At 35.1% G+C, this 18,086-nt stretch overlaps 1 protein-coding gene across 7 annotated transcripts in view; it reads right to left on the reverse strand.

The window, feature by feature from the left end:
• B3GALT1 (beta-1,3-galactosyltransferase 1) overlaps positions 1–16,277 on the reverse strand; it is a 107,378-nt gene extending 91,101 nt beyond the window's left edge. For 6 of the 7 annotated variants that reach the window (XM_015634555.3, XM_015634550.3, XM_015634554.3 and 3 more), the window contains exons 1-2: positions 16,067–16,254; positions 4,330–4,469 (exon numbers count right to left, since the gene is read on the reverse strand). The gene's annotated coding sequence lies outside the window, so the exon portion shown is untranslated. Of the gene's footprint in view, positions 1–4,329; positions 4,470–16,066 lie in introns of all 7 variants that reach the window. The other variant, XR_004498277.1, reaches the window with a different exon arrangement.
• Positions 16,278–18,086: the final 1,809 nt, after the last annotated feature.

The following is an 18,086-nucleotide window of genomic DNA, read 5'->3' on the forward strand; positions in this document are numbered from 1 at the left end:
TAGGTCTGAGGCACCTCTAAGATACTGAGCAGTCGTTTATTTTTCAAGTTTTTGAATAGAGGTGTATTTATAAAATTGAATATAGTAGTGCCTCTGGAAGTGAAACTCAGAGGTTGACTGTACTAACAATTTTATTATTCCAATTATTATTTATATAACCAGTTTCTTATTTATATAACCAGTTTTCCAAATTTTCTAACACTGCATTTTCACTAAAACCAACATGTGCATAACTGACAGGGTTATATCTTTAAGATTCTGTCCTCTCTGAAATCCTCTTAAGATACTGTCACTTGTCAGCCTTGATTACTTAAAAACTGTGGTTGGATAAAAATACTTTATTTCTGATTTTCTTGCTGAATGTAATTGAATGTTCTTCCTCTGAAACACAACAAATTCTTGGCTTACCAGCATTTTTCTTAAACTAACTGAAGGCATTGAAAGTGAACACATCTAAGATAATCAATATTATACTACAGTACTGTCATGATCAATTAATCAAAAAAATTAAGTGCCTAAATGAATTGAACTAGCAGAAAAAACAACATCATGAGAAAAATTTCGAACATGATTCTTTCCTGGACTTCAACTCCCAAACTCTCTCATTTATAATTTTCTTCATGTTTTTCTGAGTTGTTCAATGTGAAACTTGAATACTTTGTAAATTTAGTAAAAAATAATAGTAGAAATAATAACCATGCTATGATAAGATTTTAGTCTGAAGAATGCATACTGAAATTCTATTTCCCATATTTAATTAAACATTTCTATATTTTCAGAAGAAATTACTAAGTATTTTAAAAAGTTATTTTCCATTTCCAATTTAAAACTGCTGCACTAAAAATTTATCATAACTAGCACATTCATTTATGCTTGTTGTCAAGGTGACAAAGTTTATCAGAATAGCAGAAATCAAAGTATTTAGAATGTAGTTTTAAATTCTTAATGTAGTAGGGTAAACACTAATTCTGTCAAACACCACTTATCTTTCATTAGTATGGAATTGAATTCAGTCTTGGAAGAAAAAAAACATAAATATTACTCTGGCATGTAATAATAAACAGACTTCCTTTAAAGAAAATAATAATAGACAATTTGGTAATTTAGCAAGTTTATTTGCAACACTGTGTCTTTAAACTTGAGCTGTCAGTTAACTCATATTCAAGATTCCTCCTCACTTAAAAAAGGAAGAACACCCTTGAGTATAGTAGTGAGAAGTGGCTTTTCCCTTCCCTTTATATCTCCCTTTCTTTCTTTATCTCTCACTGAATAATAACCCTCATTTACTGACATCAGTCATTTCTGCCATCAGCCTTTTTTATGGCTGGAACAGAAGTATGAATGGCACACATAGAGAAATGTCTGAAAACTTCATAGATTTTGATAAGAGACTGGAGAATGTGTCATGAGTTGGCATTATCATTAGCTGAGAAATGAAAATGGATGCAGTAATTTGCTCAGCAGTTACAGCTTGGCCCCTCCTACCATTACTGGGCAGCATTTACAGATGTTAATCTGCAAATTGTAAATCTGTAAAGTGCAGTGGCAAACCTTGAGACTGGTAAACTGCACCCAGTGGGTTTTAGTAGCGAGTACAAGGTAGCAAGGTCCACGCAGCCATGATCCTCTATTCACTTTCCTGTGAGCTTCTGTTTTCTTCAAGTGACATTGAGACACTTAAATGTCTTGTCAAAAGAAATTTAAAAAAAAATCCTAATAGCTGCTAAAAAGTAACAGGAAAGCACAGTGTGCACAGGAAACCCATAATAGGAAATATTTGGAGTTACTAGAATTTATCTGATTTAATCCTTCTAGAGGTCTGGCTACATGGAGCAATCTACTTTTTGGTTCCTCAAACTGAACACTTGCATAGATGACAGATTTGAAGATGTCATCTGAAATACTGCACGATTATCATGAATAATTTGAAAATATTCTGTTCTTTAAACAGATCTTAAAATGTCTTATTCAATAGACTGCAGCATTTAGAGCCAAACTACTCCTAAAACAAGCAGGGCTGTGTATTTCTGGTATTTGGTACCACAGTATTTGTCATTTAAAATTTCAGTGGTGACTGAATAATAGGTCCCAAAGAATGATCTAACCTTGGCTGGATTTTGTTTCAGTCAGAAAATTCTGCTTGTGAATTCTGATATATTGTGAGGAGAAAGCCTTTTTAAAGTTGGAGTTGTTGTTTGTTTTGAAATTTCTTAGATCCTAGGGACAGCTCATTTACCTGATATCAAATGGACACAATTATTATTGTTTAACTGTTTCCAACAAATATTCTCCCACTTTATTGTTTTAATAATTCATGTATTGGTTTTATTATAGCTGTGCTTATGGAATCACATTTAGAGATTACTGATTAAATGTTTTCTCCAGCCTACCCCATGTAAAAATTATCTTTAATGTAAAACCCTGTTTTGGGAATATGTGTAGCAATGCACATAGCATTTCCTGACTTTGGAGTCAAATCTGCTTTAATGCTGTCTGTAGGTCATTACATATCACAGCTGGCAATTTCTTCCTGTTAAAATATTCCTGATAGAGTTTATTACTTTTTAGTAGCTGGAAGGTACTGTATTGCACTTTCAGCTCTTTATTTAGTTTCATCTCTGTTTCAGTTACAGACCTTACTGATATAATTAAGAACTATGCAATTTGCCCTCATTTTTCTATATGCCTTGAGTGTGTTCTTTCACTTTTAGTGCCCTCCCCAAGGTAATACAGAATAATAACATACCATATGGCAAATGGAATCTGCTGTAACACCAGGCAGTGTCTTTTATCATGCAGCTTTTACAGTATGACATTCCCAAGTTTGTAACTGATGAATATTGCATGTAGTAGAGAAATTCTAGATGTATGATGCTGCTTCTCCCATTCGAGGCATCCTTACTGATACTCTGCAAGCATGCAGCACCTATCAATCAACAGCACACCAGGAACTGGCAGAATGTCTCAGTGTGTGGCAGTCCTACCAATCTGCAGAAAGTTATCATGAGCAGAGTATTGTGTTATCATGGATTGTGGAACATAATTGATATGTTAACAGTAATAATGGGTTTTGTATAGTTTGTGAGGCTCGGCTAAGGATTTTTGTATGTTTTAATATCTTTAGATCTCTTGGGAATTCATAGAAAGTGTTTTTTCAGTTGTGAATTTCTGTGGGTTTGGAGTCAGTATTCTGAAATATGTTGTCTGGAAGCATTAGATGCTATGATAACTAAATATTAGTAGAAGTAAGGATTTTGTAGATGAGTTAAAGTACTTCTACAGGGCCAAACTTTAAAGGAATTTCTGTTTTGTGGATATACTAAGTGAGTGTGATAAGCTGATGGTATTATTTAGGAATTCAAACACCTGTAAGTTACCATTTTGTAATATTTCATGTGTGTTGCTATACCAACATCTTAGGTTAGCTTTAGTTTTGTGAGTGGAAAGGAGATTTATCGATTAAGTAGATAGATCTGTAATGTTTAGCTATGGGGTTTATTCCATCTTCTGTTTGTGGCAAAATATAATTTCAGACTATTCCAGAAGAAAGTATTGCTAAAAAGTTTATAGGATGTTTCTGTCATGAATAGTTCCATCAGGTGACATGCAGTTAGCCAGTTTGTTTTAGGGACTAGAGATTATATAGTTCACTATGTTTATGCTCTCACTGTGACACTACAAGTGGTGCAGCAACTTTTCTCCAAAGCAGATGAGCAGAAGAGGAAAGGATGAATTGTTCTTCCTTGTTCATCCAGATCTGGTCTTTGGTAAATATATTTCTACTCCTCTCTGGTCATGCTTAGGAAATGTAAGTGTGACCAAGCTCCAAACACTTTACACCTCTCACTGTAGGAAGAAAGGGGTGGGTGATAACAGATGGTGCTTTTCTGCAGTGTGCTTGTAACACCCCAAGAGATCAGTTTGAGGACAGTACATTGTAAGATTTGAGAACTTGGGGCTGTTGAGAAGGAACAGGAACACACACAGCACAGCTCACTTTCACTCCTCTGTCAAACCACTAATCAATTGGCTTCCTGTAGCAAATAGTACAATGGTTTATTTAAAGGAAATAAAATTAAATATAGGAAATGGATTCTATTCAAAGAAATGTAAGATACCAGTATAATAAATACTTGCACTGAGTGTAACAGCAATTTTGCTCAAAAAGTAAATTCACTGTGTAAGTTAGTAGGGTATGTGTATTGTGTGTACATATGTCCTAGACACATATAGAAGGAATTCTCAGAAATACTGGGAAGGGAGGGTAAACTATTTGGCACAATTCTTTGTACATTTTACATTTTATAGAGAATCACCTGAATTCCTTACCTGATTTTTTAGAAACAGCTCCGTCTTTTTGTCCTTAATTTTTCTTTCTTGCTTATCGGTGTCGTATCTACTGCTGTTCTCCAGTGTTTGCTTGTCTCCTCATCACATATGAAACCAGTGTGGACTCTGTACTGGAAAACCTGCATTGACAAAAATGCATGAGTTACATATGTGTAAATGACAGCCTTCTTGTTTCACTACTTTTTTTCTGTCTTCCATGAAAAGAAAGGAACAGTTGGAGACTTGGGGTCAAGTACTGAAGTAATAAGTTTATAGATATGAATACCAAAATAATTTTATACTGCTAACCACTTAAATCCATGCACAAAATCTATTTATATACATTTTTTGCACAAAATATATCAACACAAACATGTAGAAATAATGTGCGTCTTACAACTGAAAATTTGTGCTTATGAGAAACAGAGAATACAAGTGTTTGTCAAGTTGTCCTCTGGAAACCCAAACAACACCTTTAGAGTGACCACTCAGAGGTGTCACAGACTAGTTTACTTGCAGCACTGACCTGATTTCTTTTAGGCCTGGTCTTGAAGTTTACAAGGTGCCTATCTGAGACACCTCTGCAAAGTCCAGTGATTTTAACAGAATCCTGATCAGTCTTGGTAGAATTATCCTTAGATTGCAAATGGCAATTTTGTAAACTGTTATTTTAAGGTTTTTCTGTTTTGTTTTCTGGTTTATCACTCTGGTGTTTTTTTGGTGGTGTGTTTTCTTTTGGGGTTTTCTTTGGTTGTTTGATTGGTGGGAGTTTTTGTTTCTTTTTGATGTGATTGTTTTTTCCCACAGAACTTATATCTTGGCTTTTTCCAGTTCCTAACAATTCCTCCTCCATCTCTTATGCATCTTTCCCCACCTTTGCTTTTGAATAATCGTGACTTTAGGTGAGAATTTGTAAATTAAAATTGTCCTGTGTAACACTGTCCTGTGTTACGACCTTAACTTTTTACCAACATTCTTATTTCTAATCTTCTGACTTCCTTAATTAGAGTCCAAGATAAATACCTCTTTGTGCAATCTGATGATGATTATTTGAAAAAACACATTTTTGTCATAAAACCAGGTACAAAAAATAATTAAAATTTGGGAATGTACAACAGTGACAAATAATTTCAATTGTATTAAACTATTGGATATTGGGATACTGTTTCTAGAATTAAAAAATTATTTTGAAATAATTTTTACATTTATGGGGAATTTATTTGCTTGAGAAGGACAGCAGCTATATTTTTTGACCCTTTCCCAGTAGGATTTGTTTCAGAATGAAGACAAAAAGCATAGAAATACTTAAAATGGCTTCCTTTAAATGGTTCTACCTTTACAGCAAGGAGTCCTTGAGTGTCCAGTCTCAAGGACTGTACAAACCTCTGCAAAAGTGTGCCTGACAGCTGAGCCTGGACTGGCAGGTTTCTGTGGCTGGGAGACACACAAATATTGTATAGTGGACAGAATAAAAGATGTAATTATCTTTAAAAGAGTAGAATTAGGATTCATGTTTCCCCTTGTCTCATTGCCAGAAAACTTTACATACAATAAACATAGTCATCAAAACTCACTTATGACAAGTAAAGGTTGGCTTGTGCATCATTTATCACAGAGTTCTGCCACTCTCATCTTCATACACTTTAACATGTAAGATGTGTTGCCTTACAGCATGCCACATGTTATTAAGTATCCAGCTTTTCACCGGGATGATATTAAATGAAAAGCATTCTTATTTCCCTGGAAATGTATGCTATACACCAAATACTGTTTTATCTGTGATTACTTAGCAGGAACCATCTGTCACGTCCCCACCCCCTCAGTGCTGAGAAAGGCAGAGACTGAAGGTGAGAAATATATTTACTTCTGACAACAAAAGCAGCAGCTGCTGTTACTTTTAGCTGTAAGGCAAACATGCTGGAAAAGGTGACTATCTGTTGTGGTTCTGGTGTACTGGGACCAAACATGTCTGTTGATGACGGCAAACCTCTTAAAATTTGGAAGAAAACTGCTTTATGGATTGTGTCAGGATGTACAACCACAGCTCCAGCTGGGAGGTGGAACCAAGAAGAAACTTTGGGCTAGAAAAGTATCAGGGCAAAATCAAGAATTTCTCCTTTCTCCTGCTTTCCTTTTGGTAGATACTGCAAAAGACATTATTTTTTCTAATGATAACACAAGATTCTGAAATTAAGCACAGCAGGTAGAAACACCCAGCATAGAACTAAAAAAAACCTAAAACTAGAACTAAAAAATAAATAAAAATTTGCATATATATATATATGTGCCAAAATCTTTTCCAGGGCTGACCGCTAACTATTCCGAGTGGAAAATGTACAAACTCTGCTGTTCAATCTGCCAATTTCCCTTCTTAAAACTCTGGCACTCTATTTTGAGGGCTGGGTATTCCAAACTTTTTTATTTTATTCCATTGAAGGCTAAGAAAGATATTTACAGAGACAAATTTATTTTTTTTTAATAGGATTAGAGAAAATAGGTATACTTTTAAATTTATGGGAAAGGGGTATTTTTTCAGAAAATTAACTTAATTCCTGTTACTTTCTTTCTTAGTGCTCAAGGGGAGCACTGTGCTAGGATGTAAATGTACTGAGAGTATATTTCAAGACCAAAATATAAACACTAGTGGAAAAGGGCACTTTATGCAAATATGTTTCCTGAGTGATGGCTCTCCCTCCCTGATGATTCTAGTAAGACAGAATAATTTGGGAAAATAAGTGGAGTGCCCTGCCCTTTCACTCTTTTCATGTATATCCCCTTGCAAATATGATTATGACAAAATAACAGGTTCATTTAGGTGGGAGCTTCTAAAAAATTTTCATTATATCCCCATAGAAAATGTAGAGATAAAGTAGAGCTATAAATGACAACACTTATAGGAAGGGGAAACAGATCAACATGCCTTACTCTGTATTGCAGTCGTTTTCCTTTTACAGCCCACCTGTCAGTCCTGTTATCGTTGTCTAGAAAAGAATTTACAGCAAGTCTTTGCTTCAATCAGTTTCCATGGTAACTTGGTTCTGTTTTAAAACCTTTACATAAAGATGGCTTGGTTAAAATGATAATGAGCTGCAGTGCTCGTCCATACCTGAACTACCTTTGCCATTGCTCAAAAACAATCAGATAGGGGTGTCACTCCATCTGCTCTAGTTCCTTTGGTATCTACACCACTGTTTCAGTAACCTAGTCAGATCAGCTTGCCATCTGGAAATCTCAGTTTTCAGAGATGTAGGGGATTCAGGCTACTGGCTAATGTTTGTACATGACTTTCTGTGAAGCAGAATCATGTTGGGGTCTGGAGTCTTGAGTTCACTGGGGAAGGATCCCTGTGCATGTACAGTACCTGCAGTGGGGCTGAAAACTCCAAGCACCATGGTGTCTTCTAAAACATGAACCTAAAAAGGCAGGCTGACTCCCTTGCAGAAAACACTTTTCTCAAAGGAATAAAAAACCTTCAGACCACATCAAGGGGGAAAAAAGTTCAGGGAACAAAACCAAATGAAAGTTTTAATTGATTCTAAGAATATTGTGATAATACCCCATCATTGTGGATTATGTATATTTTATCCAGCCTTTAGTTATCCCTTATCCTAGTTTCAAGCTTATCTATTGCACTCATTTCTGATTCTCTGGCCCAGTTTGACTTTGTCCTTGACAGTCTTGTTTTTCATTCTGATTGCTTTATACCAATTCTCATCTTGGAGAAAAATCAGCATTTTTTAAAATGTAACTTAATAACACAAGTTTCAATTACAGGGAATATAAAATGTCTAATGTATATCTGATAGAGTTCTTCAGCAATTACTCTGGAAACTTGCTGCATTCCACAGAAGATGACACCTTCCATGTGCTATCAGAAATTCTTAAGATTCTGTACTAGATCTGCTCTTATTGTATTGGGTAGCTTAATATTCATATAAGAAGTTTTTGTTCCATTAGAGGCACTGATAGAATTTATGAAGAATATTTTACACATCTGTGTCTGCCAGGCAGGAATTAAAAAAGCTGCTGAATGCAAGTACAAAAAGCTGCTGAATGTATGTATACACCAGTTAACTTATACTTGAGTTTTTCCAAAGACTTGGTAAATAGCTCATGTTTCAGCATGGGACATGATTTTTCCATAGTAAGTGGTTGTTCAGCTGGTCCATATTAAGCATTTTAAATAACAGAGTCAACTTGGTCATCTACTGTTTCCTTTAGGTAATGTAATCTTGTAGTTTAGTTGCCTTTTAAAAATAGTATCCTTGTCCCAAACTAAATAATATGGGTGTACTAGAAGTTTGATTTAGACCTACAAAATTCCTCCCCAAAACATTGGAGAAAAAAAAAAAGCTTTCAAATGTATTTTTTCCAGCTCTTATTTTTAACTAACAGTTTCATTTACTCCTGATGTCCTAACACTGTCCTGTAGTCATTAATTTCTTAGGGAAGAGCATTGTCAAATCAGGGTATCATAAATCTACTGAATTCCTTTCATCAGTCATGGCAGTAACATCTTCACAGTACTCCTGTGTGTCAGTAAAGCATGACCTTCTCTGACTGATCTGGGCAGACTATGCTTAATTGAACTGTGCTTTTCCAGTGAGCATTTCAGCTTTCACACAATGATTTTTTTCAACAGCTGACATCCAAACAACTGGTCTCTGTTTGTTGGATGAAAGAATAAATAACATCTGATGCTTTGTCAGTTGAATAAAATGTCATTCATATTTTTAGTACCTTTAATATCTTTTATCTCAATTGAGCAATTCTATCTGCTTAAAATTTCCATGTTTTTTAATTCTTTTTATAATCCTTTCTGTTAAAAAAAGAGGACTGATTCTGTGCCTCTTTGCTTTTGTAGAATTATGGATTCCATCCTGATGAAAAAATAAGCTCTTCAGAAATACTGCACCTTGATATGAAAACTGAGCATACCAGTTGGCTGCTTGAGATGGGAAATTCCTTGTTTTACATGGGCTTGAGTACAGTTCTTACTTCATTTCATTCATCTTCTTATTACAGTGTAATGCAACTATAAGCTATACTTTATTTTGCCCTGGAATTTTTTCATATGTACAGCAGATGAATTGCTATCTGCAAAACCATCTCAGTTATATTATTTGGTATTTCAGCTTCTGATTAAAAATTACTGTTAAATTTAGAGGGTCTTATTCCTTAATTTTTAGCTCATTATGCTGACTTACATTTTTAGAAGACTTTTCTTGATTCATTTTTATTTTGCAATGTCTTTTATTATCTTATATCAATTATTACCAATGTTTGAGACTACTAGTATCTATTACTAATCTAATTGTCTGCTGGTAGGATTCTAAATAGTTAATCTCTGAGCTTTAAATAATTACATGATTTTTCCCCCTTTTTCCCTACCCTCATGTGCTGCTCTACACAGTTGTTTTTTTTAAATTTTGTATACAATTAATATGATTTCATTTGATACCGATTTTCCCCCTCAGTGCTTTCTAAAGACATATATTTTGAAATCTAGTTAAACTGTGATTAAATAGAACAAACCTGTTTGGATAAAATAATTACAGCTCACATATTCATTCATCCATGAAACGTCATATTACAAATCTCAGACAGCTCTGCTGCTGAAGGCTGAAAGGGCTATGTATAAACAAGTATGTAAAATGAGAATTAGTAGGGTAAGAAGTTAACTGTATTTCCAGTTCCTGTTGGTACATGCTTTTGAGCTCCCTGAACTTTGCAGTGGTAGTGTCAGCCTAAGTCTCCCTCTTTCCTGGGTCCTTTGGTCCTCTTACAACCTACGTGATGAGTCACCCAAACTTGCACATTATGTCATAAACTGAGTTTCAAAATACCTCTCTCTGATTTCATTCTCCTTATGCAAAGGATCTCCTCTCCCTGGTTACATGTGAGAAATCATGTTTTGAAGTGTGTTACACAGGAAGAGATTAGCAGAGGAATACCATTGTGAATGTTACCGGCTGGAGGTGCAGAGAGAGTTTGGAGAGTGTGAGGAACAGGGAATAGCAGCGCTTTGTTTCTCCTTTTTGCTTGCTCCATCTGTGAGTAGCACAGCCAAGATAGGAATTTGAAAGCAAGTTTATCAGGATCACAAAGTTGTTTTCAAAGTAGAAGGGCCAATAAAACTGAATCAGACACTTTCCCTTTGGCATATGTAGTTTGTTTGAGTCAAAACTGCAGCACATGAATAATCTCAACACTCTTTCCTTCTGCTGTTCTCTTGAATCCAGTCCTCCTCCTGACAGAGGTACTGGCCTAAATGCTACAGATCCTTATTGTTGTGAATAGTAAACTATAATTATTTTATAATGGTGCAGGATAGGACAGAGCAAATAGTTGCAAGGGACAGAAGAGCTAAAAGCTCAGACCAAACCTTCAGGCACAGTTAAGAGACCACCAAACCCTGTTCTGGGAAGACCAAAAAATATTGTCAAGAAGTTTAATTTAATTTAGCTTAATTAAGAGATTCTTATCTCTAGAAGCCCTTTGTGATGACTATCGACACATGGAACTATCAGATCAATTATTTGTCTTTTAACAGAACTGTTTTAAAAACCATACCCTTTGAGATCACATTAAAATTTTAAAAGTTCCACCCTGTTTGGTAGATAATTGATTATCACAAACATAATATTTTCATGTCTTCTAATAGCACTGAATAGGTATGTATAGTTTCAAACTCTGTTTGCTGTCTCAGTGTGACAAAGACATAATTAACCATTACGTCTGGAATATAACAGAGTTAGGCTAGTGAGTAGGACTCAGGAAAATTCAAATTCCTTTCATAGCTTCTAGGCTTTTCTCCTTCTTCTATAAAAGGGAATGAGTTCCAAATTTTGTGCAGTGGTAAGAAATACATTCCAGACTCTGTGATTCCCAGCTCTTATGAGGAAGAATTAGAATGCTGCAGTGTATGTAAGATCCTAAACAGGCAAAATAAAATTAATAATACCTAGTTTCTCATCAAGTGTCATAATTTTGACTTGATTTGCTTCATAATTGGAATTTCCAACATGAAGATTTTCAATGACATTGCATAAATAAATCTAGTGTAATGTGTCATTCTTCCAAAATTTATATTAGGTCCCAGATGATTTCATTTCTAGAAAGAAATGCATGCTTCCCATATAAACTTTAAAAGTATTGTATAAGCAATTAATTTTTATCTGTGTACTGAGAATCTGGGGTTTGGGGGTCTATTCATAAAATCCAAATTAGCTTGTTTGATTTTTCCTTTTCCTTTCCTTCTTTAAAAAAGTGTAATTTGAAGGAAGCACAAAGTCAGATTCAAGAAGTAATTTTTGACTCTTGAGATTATATGGCAATTATATTTCCTCTTAAAAAGGGAAAAGAATTATTCTTTTCTAAATCACGGATGTGAAAAAGAGTCAGCTGTGGAGGTATGTCTTGAGCTACAACAAAAAAAGCAGGGTCAATCAACAGAATAACAATGTCTGTCTGGGTCTGGCAATGTTCTAGAAAATGGGGCAAATATCAATCCAATTTAGAATATTATGAATTCCAAGGTTACACATACCATAGCTATGGGTCTGATTCACCATCTTTGAAGTCCAAAGTGCCTTATGGATGACTGAGCTTTTATACTGGAAGTGAAGCTCAAAGGGAAATGGGTTTGATAATTTTTGCTAAGATGTCAGTTTAGTCAATCAGAAAATAGCCTAGAAAAATAGGATTAGGATGAAACAGATTTTCACAAATCTGTCAATGTGTAAATGTGTAAGCTTCTCTAGTCACCTGTATTTCTGCCCATCATCTCCAAAAACACAAGTATAAAATCAAGACTTGAGACAGTTTAATGAAGCTCAGCTTTAAAAAGGAGAAAAAAAGAAATCAAATAAATTCATGTGAAAAAATTAGGGCAAGAGTCTCCAGAAAAGCAGAATTCAAAACATATGCTGAGGAGATGCATGCTGATCTGAATGTAGTAAAAACATTTAAAAAAAAAAAAATAAAATCTGTAAATCAAGTAAATGCCATTTGTACAAGTGATACTCTCATCTTTCTGCTGTTCAGGATTGTTTTACCTTTCTCTCTATCCTTTTAGAAGGACAATAAATCTCTAATGCTGCCTTTAATACATACAAAATTACCCATCTAGCATCTCTTTTATACTGTTAAAATGCCCAGTCCTTTATTATCCATATTCAGAGATTTCAATAGCTAAGTAAATGGTTTATGCATTCAAAGACGCTGTAGTTAGTGCTTAGTAGACCAAAAGCCCTCTCAATCACTACCCAAACTTAATTGTTTTGATAGAGGAACTTAATAGGCAAGTATTCTTTTCTAGCAATTTCCTTTCAATAGTAGTATAATAGTGGGACTTGTTGAATTGTTATTAGTGTGGGGGTTTTTGTTATTTTTTGTTTGATTTTGGGAAGCAGAAGTTGCAAGACAATTTTTTTGACTCAAGAAGCTTAATCACTCATGAGAATGTTACCTTTACTACTATAAAATTTACAAATTCAGTCATTATCAAAGCCATGAAAATTAAGTAAAATCAACCATGCTAGACTTAAGATACCTAAAATATATTTTTTTAATACATAGGCTCTTTTTCATTTCTAAATGATGGCTGTAATGTTCTCAGCAATGCAAAATTTAGATTTTTAAATTTGGGGAGTGGGAGTTAAGAGAGAACAATGACGCATGCTACAAATACAGTGCAGGAGCTCAGCATTTTTTAAGGCCACTTGTCCTTGTTATGAATATCCCTGATAGCTGCCTAAAATCAATTAGATTTAATATAGTCTCAGTAAATTTCTGCTCCTCAGTACTACAGTAACATATTTTACTAGAAGCATGAGAGGCAGTTTCAGAATTTTTAAAATCTAGATTTAAAAGAAAGATAATGAAAACAAATGCTGCTTTTCTATAGACACAGTCGTTTGTTGAATTACGGGGTTTTTCCTCTTAGGTTTGCTTTTCATTTTTATGAACATTACACTGGAAATCATCTGTTTGCTATTTTTTTTTTTTTGTATGTGCATCTGATGCCCAGGTGGTGTAAGTTAGCTATATTGACTTACATTGGTGGAGTATGGATTTGTATCCCCATGGAATGGAGAGCGTGGACATGTAGCATAGCCTAGCATAAAGCCTTTCTCATCTAGCAGAGATTATCTAGCTACATGAGACTTTTCAAGTACTTAGTATCTTGGACTAAGGACTAAAAAACTTGGTGGGAGCTTTGCCACTGCCTTCTATGGAGCTAATGGGAAATATTCACATTACTCTGTTTTAAGCTACTAGCTCAGATCAGATGATTACACAGAACTTTAGAAAAGGTAAAGTTGATTTTTTTATGGTCCAAATCCCTATTTAACAAAACTGAAAGAACTATATTCTGTTAAGCTCTTTTTTGAAATTCAAATTATGTTGATACCTTAGGGAAATGTCTGACTAGAGGCTAACAGGGTTTGCATGAGCTCTAGGTGATTAACCTACTTTATAGTGCTCTCACCACCCTGCATTGGTTAATCATTATCTTCAGCAGTGTCTTCAACAATTAGATAAAACATCATTTATTTCTTTTCTATATTTAGAAAACCTTAAACTAATCTTGTTTTTCTTTTATTTTCCGTCATGCTTGGCATATGATGGAATGTGTATAGTAGAATTAACGTAAGACAAAACCCCCACTCTCTATCCTTGACTAGATTCAGATGAATTAATTCTTTACTGTCCCTCCAGGCACAGTATCCATTACTGTTGAATCAGATACTATGAGTTTCTAACTGGCAATGAACAAATTTTAAAATTCAGTCAGGCATTTACTCACCCAGAATTTGGTTTATCAGCTGTTTTGTTTTGTTTTTTTTTTTCCTGAAGCGTTAGACAACTGATTGAGAAGTCCAGTAAAAAGAATCTAGTCTGTTGTTATGGTAGTTTTGTGACACAGTTCTGAGTATGTGTGATGATTAGATGGTGTGTTTCCACTCAGAAAACAATTACACTAATGCAGGAGGACTATTGTGTTGCCAGTTCTTACAGATGGGCTTTCTAATGGTGACTGTATCGTGGAGGTAAGAAAGAGTTTTTCAGGTTCATTTCCAGTCCTACCAGATGCAAGCCTGCAGCCCCAACACAACTAGAAATATGTAATCTATCTACTCTTCCATTCCTCTAGTTGAGGGACATAAATTCTGGTTTTCAGCCTTTCAAGACAGTGTTTCAGAATCTTGTCAATTACTGGTATTACAGTGATTTTTTTCAAATTACATGAGATTTTGCAATGGCCAGTTCTGCTCTAATTGCAATATATTTGCAATTCACAGAGGAATCTAACAAATGGACTTACATTGGATCACTAGAAAATTGTATTTCTGTATCCTCACATTCTTCTATAAAGTTCTAGTATTTTTGTAAGAAAAATACGCTATCTGTGTATGTGTTAACAACATCTGCAGGTTTGAACCATAGTGTCACATGTGGTATTTTCAACTTTTCTTAAGGTGCTAAATTAATGACAATTCCAAAGTATATTCCTTAACACATTTGCAAAAAGGCCATATGTAAGAAAGGAACATACTGCTGTGCTTATCGGTGTGCCTCATCATCTTAAATTTTTTTTTTCTGATAGAAAACTACCAGGAATGCTGGTAGGTGAAAGTGCTCAAGTGGCTGAGAAAGAGACTTGTACCACATGCTGCAGAAGGATGCAAATGAAAATCAAGAGCCTATCTGATTCTCTGTTAACAACTTCTTCACCTAACTCTGATGATTGATTAACCTTGAGCATGATTCTCTTGTTGCAGACCTAGGTTCCTCTTAGGCCCTGAAAGCATTGCTGCACTGGGCTCAGCTGCCTGTCCCTGCAGCAGGATGTGAATCTGAGCCATGCACAGGTGCCTGTCAGACCTGCCTCTAGATGGCCAGTGCTAAAAGTACAGCTGAAGAACTAGGACATCTTTGTGATGGGAAAGACTGGATAATTTTGGAGACCTTTTATTTATGAGAATCCCACCACAGTTAAGAAAAGAGCTACATGTTGTGAGCATTTATTAAAAAAAAATAAATAAAATAAATCCGACATGCAAAATGGATGCATAATATTTTTTTTAAATACAGCTTCTTCAAGGAATTCAGTGCCACATTTTTAACGTTTCCCAAACCCATGTTTCAGAAGCTAGGTATTTAAATAGCTCTTTCATAGAACTGTAGTAATAGTAGATTTCATTAACAACATTTAGGAATTTAAATTATTGCCACAGAAATTGATATATTATAGTGCACAAAGGAAAAGAGAGAATAGTTTCCCTCCCAGCATATTCTCACTGTATATTATATGATTTATAAGGAGAATAATCACATAAATAAACTATGTTTTGCTATTTGAAAAGACACAAAGCTAGATTTATATCCAAATTAAGAAAGTGTTATCAAAATAAAATAGAACAATTTCACCAGCAAGAATCCTACATGAATACTAAGCACATACTGTATATTCTGGGTGCAAGCAATTTAAGCAATTTGTATTTGAAAAGGTTCAAAGCTATGGGGTTTTAGAAAGAAACTGTGAGGAGCTGCTTTAAATTCTTGAACATAAAAGGTTTTCTAATGTGCTGTAATAAATACCTTATGATCCTGTGATTTTTTTTTTACTATTTCTACACAGATTATGTACTAAGATAAATTTCCTTATCCATCCATCCATCCATCCATCCATCCATCCATCCATCCATCCATCCATCCATCTTCATTTTACTTTGGTTAGATCGCCTGCTGGGTCTCATTCATTTAGTACAGACTCAAGCCTTCTGCTTCCCACCCAGTTCCATGTTCCTTGGTGGTAGTGTGTCATGTACTTGCTGAGCAGATCCTCTCCTGATCCTGGACCATGCATGCTGGAGGTGGTGGATCTATCTACCTGGGACAAGTAGTTTTGCTTGCAGTTTCTTTTCCTGGAACAGAATAGAGGCACCAGCATTGCATTTAATGGGATTTTTTTTGCTGACTGTTTGTTTGTGCCACCACCCTTTCAACCATGAATAAGAGATAATATTGCCGTGGTGTTACTGACTCCTCTGGTCAGATTTGCAGAACAAAGGAGATCACTGTGCTGGATTTGAGTATAGCCTTTTGAGCCATGCCAATATTGTTTTAAAATTACATGCTTACTATTTAACAATTAAGACACTGTAAGGCTATCTATGCATGAGCTATGTAATTTTATCCTGCCCATGACCTCTTGCACCCATTTGTGTACTTTGAATTGCAGCTAAAGTAACTTTATTTTTGACAATTCAAAACACTGATGGTGCATCTTATGTGGGATAAGAATCTGTGTGGGAGCCCATAATGCAGGTGGTCAGTTCACAATGAATTTGCCTGAACTACTGCCTTCCCCTTGGTGAATTGATGCAAGCTGCAGCCTACTTTTAACTAGTAGACCTGTTATAACAAAACTCAAAATTTGAAAATCTACATGGTCATGTTTCTTTTGTGCTTCAGATGTTACTATTACACAGGCATAGACCATACCTTCACTGGTAGTTTTCATCTCTAAAATGCTGTAGAAATTCCTGTTGGATGAATCCACATAATCCTGTGTAATTTTTTGTGTTTACACTGTGTGATATGGCTCTCTCAGTAGTTTTGATGTGTTTATCAAAGGTGAATAAATACTAGAAAATTTTCCAGCTCAATTCTCAGGTGGAAGAGACAATCCAAACAAGCATACTCTAAAACTGGCCTTAGTACAAACTTGTATTGGCAAAATGAGACACTTCTAGCTAGCTAAGATGGTGTACCACAGTTGCAACTATATTTATTTTAGTCCTCCTTGTTGAGCAAACAGTCAGAAACTCTCCCTTCTGTTAAGCAGAATTTAGTTTGTGTATCCCACTGTCAGAGTCTATTGATCAGATCCAGGGGAAAGTACACATTGACTTTTTTGACATTTCATTCCTTTCTATGAAACTAAGTTTCATTACAACTGAAAGAAACCGAAACTCCAGCAGTGAATCCAGAGTATGTTTTAGGGTTCTGTAGGTATGAAATGTAAAAAACCAAAGGTTAGTAAATTCTAGTTGTAATTCAGTGTGTTAACCAATACTCTGGGCGTGGTCTGTTAAGGATAAGTGGTCCTTCAAGCCAAAGAAGTAAAAAAAAAAAAAAGTTACTAGGACATTTTGGATAGCTCTGAAGACCTAACTGCTGGCTTGGCCATGCCCTCATGCTGTAATCATAAAGTGTATTTCCACTGTTTCAAGACAAAAGAGAAGTTTTATAGGGTATTTTCAATCTCTTAGTATTTTTCTTTTGAATTTTATGACAATATAATACCAACATGGTGAAACTGAACGATGACATTTCATGGAGTGCTCTGACTGGATTAAACTTTGTCCTCTCTGAACTTGTGTCTGTACTGAGAATAAGACACAAGGTATTAATTGCTGGAATCTGAGAACTGCATGTGCCTCTACCCAATACCATTTAATCTCTTGCAAGTATTTGAGTATCATCATGTTACAACTCAGAATTTAAGCTTACATGATCTGGGACAGCTGCTGTGTACTCTTTTTCCCTTAATTTCCATGGCACAGACTCAGCTAATGCATATCTTTCTGTTCTCCCAAGTATAAGTTTATCACTGAACTTTTAAGATTTCACATCCTGTCCATAAAATCATTGCAGCAGCCAGGTAACAGCAGTCTATACAGATTATGGACTTTTTGTTACTGCAAATATTAATTGGCTTGATAGAAAAAGATTTATAGATAGCT

This window comes from Parus major, chromosome 7, assembly GCF_001522545.3.
Source record: "Parus major isolate Abel chromosome 7, Parus_major1.1, whole genome shotgun sequence".
Classification (NCBI taxonomy): domain Eukaryota; kingdom Metazoa; phylum Chordata; class Aves; order Passeriformes; family Paridae; genus Parus; species Parus major.